The sequence below is a fragment of the Triticum urartu genome, chromosome 2A (assembly GCF_056163025.1).
Source record: "Triticum urartu cultivar PI428250 chromosome 2A, HENAU_Tu73, whole genome shotgun sequence".
Classification (NCBI taxonomy): domain Eukaryota; kingdom Viridiplantae; phylum Streptophyta; class Magnoliopsida; order Poales; family Poaceae; genus Triticum; species Triticum urartu.
The window spans coordinates 200,396,414-200,407,669 of NC_141874.1; positions in this window are offsets into that span (position 1 = coordinate 200,396,414).

Here is an 11,256-nt window from a genome sequence, read left to right on the forward strand (position 1 = left end):
GTGTCTAGTACCTGGATTATCATGTGAATCTCAACATGTTACTCTAAATTAATTTTGTTAGGCTTTGTTTAATGATGATGCTTAATTGGGATTGAGAATGCTGTTAACCATTCTCAATGTTTAACAACCACCATGATAGTTAAATAAATTTATTCCTTTGTAGTAGGGAAAATTGGCTCTTCGCAAAACAGTAACCATAGAGCTTTCCACCAGCCAAATATGCATATAGTATAGCTGTTTCATTCCATTATTCTCTATGTGTTACCTTGCCAGCATATTCCATGTGCTGACCCGTTTCGGGCTGCAACGTTAATGTTGCAGACTTTTCAGACGACGATTAAGGAGTTTTTAGGTCGTGGTTCTATACTCAGTGATGCCGTTGGAGTTGATGGACTCACTTATCTTCCAAGCCTTCCGCTGTTATTGTTATTAGACGGCCTTAAGCCATATTTATTGTAATAAGTTCTCTATGGAGACACTCGATGTAATAAGTGTGTGATTGCTACTCTATTATAAATCCTCCGAGTACTGTGTGGTGTCAGCATTACTGATCCAGGGATGACACCGGAGCACAGAGATCAGACTGTTTGAGGTCTGGTCGCTACAAAATCAAACTGATAATTCAAAGAGACTTGTAACGATAACCAAACATACATAAAAGATTTCAGAGAAGAATCAAATAATGTTCATAGATAAACTTGATCATAAACCCACAATTCATCGGATCTCGACAAACACACCGCAAAAAGAATTACATCGAATAGATCTCCAAGAAGATCGAGGAGAACTTTGTATTGATATCCAAAGAGAGAGAAGAAGCCATCTAGCTAATGATTATGGACTCGAAGGTCTGTGGTAAACTACTCGCACATCATTGGAGAGGCTATGGGGTTGACGTCCAAGCCCTCCGTGATCGATTCCCCCTTCGGCGGAGCTCCGAAAAAGGCCCCAAGATGGGATCTCCACAGAAGGTTGTGGCAGTGGAAATAGGGTTTCGTGGTGCTCCTGGATGTTTTCGAGGTATATGAATATATATATATATAGGAGGAAGAAGTAGGTCGGTGGAGCTGCGAGGGGCACACGAGGGTGGGGGCGCGCCCAGGGGGCAGGCGCGCCTCCCTGCCTCGTGGCCGCCTCGCTTATTTCTTGACGTCTACTCCAAGTCCCCTTGATCATGTTTGTTCCAAAAATAACTCTCCCGAAGGTTTCATTCCGTTTTATATTCCTTTTCTGTGAAACACTGAAATAGGAAAAAAACAACAATTTGCACTGGGCCTTGGGTTAGTAGGTTAGTCCCAAAAATAATATAAATGTGTATAATAAAGCCCATTAAACATCCAAAACAGATAATATAATAGCATGGAACAATTAAAAATTATAGATACATTGGAGACGTATCAGGTGCCCTCTCTCTACCTCTCTATATATAGGGGATGGGAGGAGGGGGTGGCACCCCTAGGGTTTCCCCTAGGGGGTGGCGGCCAGGGCAGATGCGATCTCCCCTAGGGTGACCTGGCCCCCAAGCCGGGAGGTGGGAAGCCCTAGGGGAATGCCCCCAACCCTCCTGGTTAAGTGAGATGGGGGGAGGGGGCGCTCAACCCCTTAGTGGGCTGGTTTGCCCCCTCCCCTTGGCCCATGGGCCCCCCAACACTTGTCGGGCCCCCCGAAACCCCTTTCGGTGACGCTGGTCATCACCTCATACCCACAGAATAGTTCCGGACTCCAATACCCTTCGTACAATATATGGATCTTCACCTCCGGACCATTCAGGAGTTCCTCGTCACATCCGAGATCTCATCCGGAACTCCGAACAACCTTCGGTAACCACCATAATGACTCAACTATACTTATATCATCACCAAACATTAAGTGTGTAGACCTGGCATGTTCGAGAACTATGCATACATGACTGAGACACCTCTACGGTCAATAACGAATAGCGGGACCAAAATGCCCATATTGGTTCCCACATATTCTACAAAGATCTTATTGGTCGAACCTTGATGTCAAGGATTCAGCTAATCCCGTATGTAGTTCCCTTTGTCTATCGGTATGTTACTTGCCCGAGATTCGATCGTCGGTATCTCCATACCTAGTTCAATCTCGTTACCAGCAAGTCTCTTTAGTTGTTCTGTAATGCACCATCCCGTGACTAAATCATAATCACAGTGCTTGCAAGCTCATTGTGATATTGTATTACCGAGTGGGCCCTGAGATACCTCTCCATCATACGGAGTGAGAAATCCCAGTCTTGATCCATGCCAACTCAATAGACACCCTCGAAGATACCTATAGAGCACCTTTATAGTCACCCAGTAATGTTGCAACATTTGGTACACACAAGGTACTCCTCCGATGTCAGTGAGTTGCATGATCTCATGGTCATAGGAACATATACTTGACATGTAGAAAATGATAGCAATAAACTTGACACGATCATATGCTACGTTCATAGTTTGGGTCTTGTCCATCACATCATTCTCCTAATGATGTGATCCCGTCATCAAATGACAACTCATGTCTATGACTAGGAAACCATAGCCATCTTTGATCAACGAGCTAGTCCGGTAGAGGCTCACTGGGGACATGTTGTTGTCTATGTACCCACACATGTATTTGAGTTTCCAATCAATACAATTATAGCATGGATAATATATGATTATCATGAACAAGGAAATATAAGAACAACCAGCCTCTAGGGCATATTGCCAACAATCTCCCACTTGCACTTGAGTCAATAATATAGCATTACATGGTAATGAATCTAACACCCATAGAGTTCTGGTGTTGATCATGCTTTGCCCGTGGAATAGGTTTAGTCAATGGATCTGCAACATTCAGATCCGTATGTATCTTGCAAATGTTTATGTCTTCCTCCTTGACATAATCGCGGATGGAATTGAAACGTCGCTTTATGTGTCTGGTCCTCTTGTGAAACCTTGGCTCCTTGGCTAGAGCAATGGCACCAGTGTTGTCACAAAACAGAGTCATTGGGTCCAGTGCACTGGGCACAACTCCAAGATCTGTCATGAACTGCTTCATCCAGACACCTTCCTTCCTTCACTGCCTCCGAGGCAGCTATGTACTCCGCTTCACATGTAGAATCAGCAACCACGCTCTTCTTGGAACTGCACCAGCTTACCGCTCCACCGTTTAGAACATATACATATTCAGTTTGAGACTTAGAGTCATCCGGACCAGTGTCGAATCTTGCATCAACGTAACCCTTTATGACGAGCTCTTGATCACCTCCACAAATGAGAAACATTTCCTTAGTCCTTTTCAGGTACTTATGGATATTCTTCACCGTTGTCCAGTGATCCACTCCTGGATTACTTTGAAACCTTTTGGCCATACTTATGGCAAGGCTGACATCTGGTCTTGTGCACAACATCGCATACATGATAGAGCCTATGGCACAAGCATAGGGGATGACCCTCATATTTTCTCTATCCTCTGTAGTCGTTGGGCATTGAGTCTTACTCAATTACACACCTTGCAAAACAGGCAAGAACCCCTTCTTGGACTAATCCATTTTGAACTTCTTCAAAATCTTATCAAGGTATGTGCTTTGCAAAAGTCCTATTATATAGGAGGAAGAAGTAGGTCAGTGGACTCCCGAGGGGGCCACAAGCCATGGGACGCCCCCCAGGGTGCGCCCATGCGGCTTTTCGCCACCTCATGGTTCTTCTAACTTGGACTCCAAGTCCTACGAGTGTCTTCTGGTCCAAGAAAATCATCGCAAAAGTTTTATTCCGTTTGGACTCCGTTTGACATTCCTTTTCTGTGAAGCTAAAAAACAAGGAAAACAGAAACTCTCATTGGGCTCTAGGTTAATAGGTTAGTCCCAAAAGTAATATAATATATCATATTAATGCATATAAAACATCCAAAACAGATAATATAATAGTGTGGAACAATCAAAAAATTTAGATACGTTGGAGACGTATCAAGCATCCCCAAGCTTAATTCCTACTCGTCCTCAAGTAGGTAAATGATAAAAATATAATTTTTGATGTGGAATGCTACCTAATATATTTATCCATGTAATTTTATTTATTGTGGCATGAATGTTTAGATCCATAAGACTCAAAACAAAAGTTTAATATTGACATAAAAATGATAATACTTCAAGCATACTATAAAGCAATCATGACTTCTCAAAATAACATGGCCAAAGAAAGCTATCCCTACAAAATCACGCAAAATATTCAAATCATGCAGAACCCCGATGACAAGCCAAGCAATTTTTTCATACCTTTGATGTTCTCAAACCTTTTTAACTTTCACGCAATACGTGAGCATGAGCCATGGATATAGCACTATAGGTGGAACAGAATATGGTGGTTGTGAAGAAGAAAAAGAGATGGAGATAGTCTCACATCAACTAGGCGTATCAATGGGCTATGGAGATGCCCATCAATAGATATAAATGTGAGTGAGTAGGGATTGCCATGCAACGGATGCACTAGAGCTATAAGTTTATGAAAGCTCAAAAATAAACTAAGTGGGTGTGCATCCAACTTGCTTGCTCACGAAGACCTAGGGCAATTTGAGGAAGTCCATCGTTGGAATATACAAGCCAAGTTATATAATGAAAAATTCCCACTAGTATAAGAAAATGACAACATAGGAGACTCTCTATCATGAAGATCACGGTGCTACTTTGAAGCACAAGTGTGGAAAAAGGATAGTAACATTGCCCCTTCTCTCTTTTCTCTCATTTTTTGTGGGCTCCTTTGGCCTCTTTTATTTTTTGTAAAGTCCGGAGGCTCAGCCCAACTTGTGAGGGAATCATAGCCTCCTTCATCCTTTCCTCACATGGGACAATGCTTTAATAATGAAGATCATCACACTTTTATTTACTTACAACTCAAGAATTACAACTCCATACTTGGAACAAAATATGACTCTATATGAATGCCTCCAGCGGTGTACCGGGATGTGCAATGAATCAAGAGTGACATGTATAAAAATATGAAAGGTGGCTTTGCCACAAATACGATGCCAACTACATGATCATGAAAAGCAATATGACAATGATGGAGCGTGTCATAATAAGCGGAATAGTGGAAATTTGCATGGCAATATATCTCGAAATGGCTATGGAAATGCCAGAATAGGTAGGTATGCACTGGTACACGTCGGTGCTATACAAACAGTTTTTAACCCCTTTCCATGATGGCATTTGGAACTGTCTCCAAGTGAGTGTGGGCGATGGGGGGTCCTTCCTACACGACCCAGAAACCGTCGGGGATAGGGAGCCAAGATGCATATACAGTACTCCTACTCGTTTGTGCTCGCATTGCCATCGTAGTCGGTATTCTGTGGTGCTACATTTACGATGCGCGGCCCATCACAAGCGGTTCACTATTATATAACGTGTATGGTAAGCATACAATCACACACATTCGCATTTCCCAAACCATATGTGATAACTAATTAAGAAGATTAGCTAATCGTCATACGAGTGTTGGACAGGATTACGAAATGTCGGACCGTCATAACATCGTCGTACACAACAGCTATCACACACGCTATTCTGTGGTGCAACGTTCACGATGCATACTTCATCAGAAACAGTTCATGGTTGCGAATCTTGTATGATAAGACAACTAACACAAACATTTATTTTGCCCGCACCGTTTGTGATATTATGTGGCATCGCACACGCTTTGCAAACGGCAACTGTGTGCATGCTTGCACACGTTTCCTCTCCGCGAACCGTGTTGGATTATGGTGTATATCGCAAACGTTTGTGTTTTACCAACCGTGTGTGCCATAATGACCTGGAGGGCGTAATTTCACCGTAATTTAATTGCCGCTATTTCAAATTGTATCGGATTTGGATTTGGATTTGGATTTGAATTTGAATGTATGTTGTAGCTTTATTCATATCCATCAGGTTCAAACAACCAATGCATTATTTGATTCATAGGTACATATGTTAAAGAATTACATAAGAACCAAATAAAGAATGATGAACCGCAGTTCTATACTTGTACTATTAAAGACGGTAAAGAAAGAGGCAAAATACATTCTGGTTGCTGAACAAGGTGAAGCGGAATGCCCATATTGTTCCCTCCTCCATGCAGAAGGCACGCATGACTCTAGTCCAACCCATTGTGATGGTCGACCGCCCATCCTTCACGGTCTTCATGAAAACATCTAGATAATCATCGTGTTCTGGTAAATACTTTAACCTTCACATGCCCACCAATCATGTAGTTTGAGAGGTAATCTTGAGTAAACTGCTTTGGCAACCACTGCAAAGGAAAAAAGATTCAGACATTGTCATCTAACACAACTCATTATGGGCAGTAAAAAGAATGCTGCAGAGTTCTTACTTACCATCCTGCAGTTTGTTGTTGTCTTGGATAAAGTGTAAACAAATAGTTTAATTGCCATCTTTTGACCCATTTTACTAACAATCTTTATCAGCTTCCTCACTTGATGTTGGTTCATCGATATCTCATTGCCACATACGCAGAAAGGGTCGAAGCACGGATCTTTACCATTGACATATGTACCTAAATGCACCAAGTTAATATTAGAAGCTAAACAGCAATTGCACAATGATGTAGTGCAACACTCTTTTATAATATCTTATAACATCCAATATACTCACATATTAGATGAATTAACATCTTATATTATGGGCCGGAAGGAGTTTATTGCATTCTTACAAATTATCGGCTGATTAACTGCTACTGTATCCATGGGTTAGAGTTAGTTTGAGCTAGTTCGGGCTCAAATAGCCCTGAATTATATCCAAACATAAGGGCTTGTTTAAGCTAGTGGCATCCAACCCACCCAAAAAAATATCCAACCCAAGAGGTGCTAAGTGAAGCTAGTTCTCCTAGTGCATTTATTGTCAATCTAACCCTGTCATCCAAACACCTCTTTGGATGGAGTTAGTTTAGGGTTAGTCATGAGCTAGAAACTAACTCTAACCTCTAGCTAAGTTGAGTATCCAAACATGGTTGTGTTGTTGTTGTTGTTGTTGCTGTTGTCAAAAAAACATTAAGGTAACACTTCTGTCAAAAAAACATTAAGGTAACACTCTTCCTTGTTGCTATGTAGCCTAGGATTGCATATTTAGACATTAAGTACAGTGCATGTTGCTATATATATTACATATGGCCCTAGTTAACCTAACGATAAATGGGTTACAGATATATTCAGCTAAAAGTCTGATTCACCGATTAGTCCCTTATCAGCCCCCGGCCTATATGGTACCAGCTACCAATATCCCGAACAGTGAGTATGTATAAGCCATGGGATGAAACTAACCTCGATGGAAAACAACAATCGTTCCCACAATTGTCCTATGTAGGTACATCGAGAGGCATGTTAAGCACAACAGGCTAAACATCAACCAAAATTATCCATGGCAGACAAAATAATCTCCAAAATATAGCTTCAGTGTGCAGGTTTAAGCATGCTAGTAAGGCAAAACAAGTCAAAAGGTGTGTTAACTGCAACAGGCCCAACATTTAACAACAAGCAAACATAGTCATTCAAACTGGTATTGTTCCGGTCTAAGTACACTGGTTATTGTTAAATAAAAATGGAAAGGCATGTTAACTACAAGATGCAGCAACCAAATCTAGTCATTCATAGTGGTATTGCTGAAACTGGTACTGATGAAATTGAACTGCACAGTTCATACTTGCACATATAGAACATCACATTGTGAATAACTGGAAAAAACAAGGAATACTACGAACAACCAAAGATAGCATTTGAAACTGGACATATGCTAACTACAAACAACCGAACAATCAAAAAACATCAAAAGAGGCATATGCTAGCTATAACAGGCTTAACAGCAAGCAAATATATGCATTCCTATCGATATGTTTAAAATTGGATTGATGAAATGTACTACATAGTAAATAATTGCACATATAGAGCATCACATTGTGAACAACTGAAATAAACAAGGCATACTGCAAACAACCAAATATAGCAATTAAAACTGGACATATTCTCACTACACTACAAAAGGGACTCGACAAAACAAATCATGGGTTTCCCCCTGTGAAGAGGCATGGCAAAACAAATCATGGGTTTCCTCACTTGTCATAGATGGGCTCGTTCCCGTGGGACCCTAGATGCGCTCCATGTTGTCGCAGATGGGCTCCTTCCCCTTGGAAGAGCATGGCTGTAGGGTGCCCTCACTGATGTCACAGATGGGCTCTTTCCCCTTGGAAGAGCCGGGGAGGGTGCCCTCCTCATGGTCATCATCGATGAGGTCTGACTTGGAAGCTGTGGATCCCAAGCCAGCATCACGGAATGTGTCCTTCAGAAATGACAAAAGGGGCTCGATGCCGATGTAGGATGGCAAATTGTTGACAGTGAGCCAAAGGAGATCAACGGCGGGGCCATGGATGAGACCGACGGTGGTTGAACTCGAGGGGTTGGGGTGGGCCACTTGACCTGTGACATAGCCCGCCTCAGGCCATCGCTGTCGATGACCTCGATGTCATAGTCGGCGTCTGAGACATACCCGCATACTCTAGCCCGCTGTTTGAGTGCCTGCAGCCAGTAATGGTCGTCAGCTTCCTCGGTGACGTCGGGCGAAGAGACCGCGATACACCTCTTTTGGGCTAGTCGCTCCTTGAGCTCGTAGCCGAGCTTAGGCTGCAACGCTCTAGAGTGGGGGATGGGGATCTATGGGAAAGGGGGCGTTTGGCAGGCGTCATCTAAGAAACTAAGGGCAGCCTGGGTATGGAGATCGGTGCATAAGCTGCAAGGGAAAACTGGCAGATGTTGACAATGGAGGCCTTGCGGCGGCGGTGACGGCGGGGACCTTGCTAGGGTTTCGGGTGAGGGAGGGTGTGTGTGTGTGCGTGCCCGAGGAGGTTTTGGTGTGTGTGGAGGGGGCGGGGTGTGTTTGAGGAAATGACGTGGGTACTGAAAATTTTACTACGCGGGAGTCAGATGCGGGAGTGAAATGCTGGGGCTATTGAAAATTTTGATGATGGTGCATCACACACGGTCCGGAGATAACAACCTTGTGTTATGAAACAGAAAAACACTCGAGGTGGGCAGATATTTTCGAGGGATGTAGGCGGGATTGGGAACAAGAAACATCACACACGATCGAAACACAATAACCGTGTGTTGTCAAACAGAAAAAGGTGTAGGGAGGTAGATATTTTTGAGAGGGAAAGCCTCATGCCCTCGTGGAGCCCAATGTACTGTGTGGATGTGTGCGTGAGAGGGGCACCGGCGTGGCACATGGTTAGTTTGAGTGAATCATGTCTCTTGCGTCATTCGACTTGTCTAATGTTCATAAATCTGGCGAAAAATGACACAGGAGAGGGTTAGAACACGAACAAGCTTGCATGTGGACCAAATTTATGTATGAAAAATGGTAGTTTGATGTTCAAATAACAAATGCAACTTCGATGTGGCACCTATCTGGCAAAACACACGGTATTTCTTGCCGCCCCCCTCATGTCGGCATGAAGGGAATCCTAAGCTATGAATGCATGCCCCCCACCGAGGTTCACCTAGCAAAGTGCGAAGTAGCTAGCAGCCCACCTCGTGTCGGCACGAAGGGAATCCTAAGTATACCTGGCCAAACCTTGGGCCAGGCCGGGCCTAGCCAAGCCCGAGGCAAAAAACCTAGGCCTGGGCCCGGCCCGGCCCGGCCATCGGGCCTGGTTTTTGGGCCCAAGCCTGGCCCGAACGCGTAAAAGCCCGCCAGGCCTCTTCAGAGAAGTGCAAAAATGACGGGCCCGGGCCCGGCCTGGCCCGGGCATCGAGCTCAATATCTAGGCCCGAGCCCGGCCTAGGGGCAGCGTTGGGCCGGCCGGGCTTCCCATGGCTAGGACTAATCCTAAGCTATGAATGCATGCCCCCTCGTGTCGGCACGAAGGGAATCCTAAGCTATGAATGCATGCCCCCCTCAACTGAGGTTCACCTAGCAAAGTGCGAAGTAGCTTGAGGCCCCCCCTCGTGTCGACACAAAGGGAATCCTAAGCTATGAATGCATGCCCCCCAACCGAAGTTCACCTAGCAAAGTGCGAAGTAGCAGCCCCCCCACACACTTTCAGTCGGCGGGCCAGAGAGGCATCTCACCAAGATGGATCATAAAACGGACCAAGAATAATCCACCTTGGTCGTACAACCTCTCTCTTGTTGTTGGTCAAAGTGATGACCGTCCATGCGACCCCGGAGATGGGCTAGCTCGCCAATAATCACGCAAGTAGCTAGTCCCCGAAGACAACCACTGCATGCATGTGGCCCAAACATATATATGTATGGATAGGTGTGTTTTTAAATACACAATGGAACAACTTTGATGTGGCATCGTGATTTCGAACTAGAAATCCCCACACTGAGTGAGGGTTATTAGGTTGACGATGCATATGTATGTTACACCACACTTCAAGCCGACGACGGGGATTCATGCATGCATGCATAGTATATGCGCTCAAAGTTAATTAGGTCCGAACCTCACCATGACTTGTACTACGATTACACAAACCAAAGGAAGAATCCGCCATCATAACCAATCTTGTTGTCGGTCAAGGTGATCATGGATGTCCACGCGGGGCCACGAATATATAGGCTTGTCGCCGATAACCACGCGAGGGAGTGTACCGTTCGAAGACAACCACTACATGCATATGTATGGAGGTGATGCGTGCATGCATGTTTGAATACCATTTCACAACATTGATGTGGCGCATGCGTCAAAAATCATACAGTCCCCACATAGAGCGAGATTGGTTCATGACGTGTCATTGTACTAGCCACTTCGACTCGATGGGAGGGATTCATGCGTACACATGCATGTGTGTGTGCTCAAACTGTATCATGTAATCCCAGAGGGTGACCTATATATACCGTATTACAAGAAAAAAATAATCCCTCCTAAGTCAAATTAACCTCTCTTGTTGTCAGGCAAAAAGTAGTGATGGACCAAGCGGGCCCACAGATGGAAAGCATCGATATCACTGATAACCACTTTAGTGGGTGCGAGAGCACAACCACCATCGCTTTGCATGTGGGCCAAACATATGTTGAATACCCGAAATGCACAACTTTGATGTGCCACATGCGTCAAAAACCGTAAACCCCCCACACGGAGCGAGGTTCATGAAGCATACTACATATGATGGTCCCCTTCCCCCTCTTCGACGCATACTATATGCTCCTACCATAATTCAACCCAAAAAGAATCCTCCTCGATGGTGAAATTAATTAACCTCTCCCGATGTATGTCAGAGTGATACATGC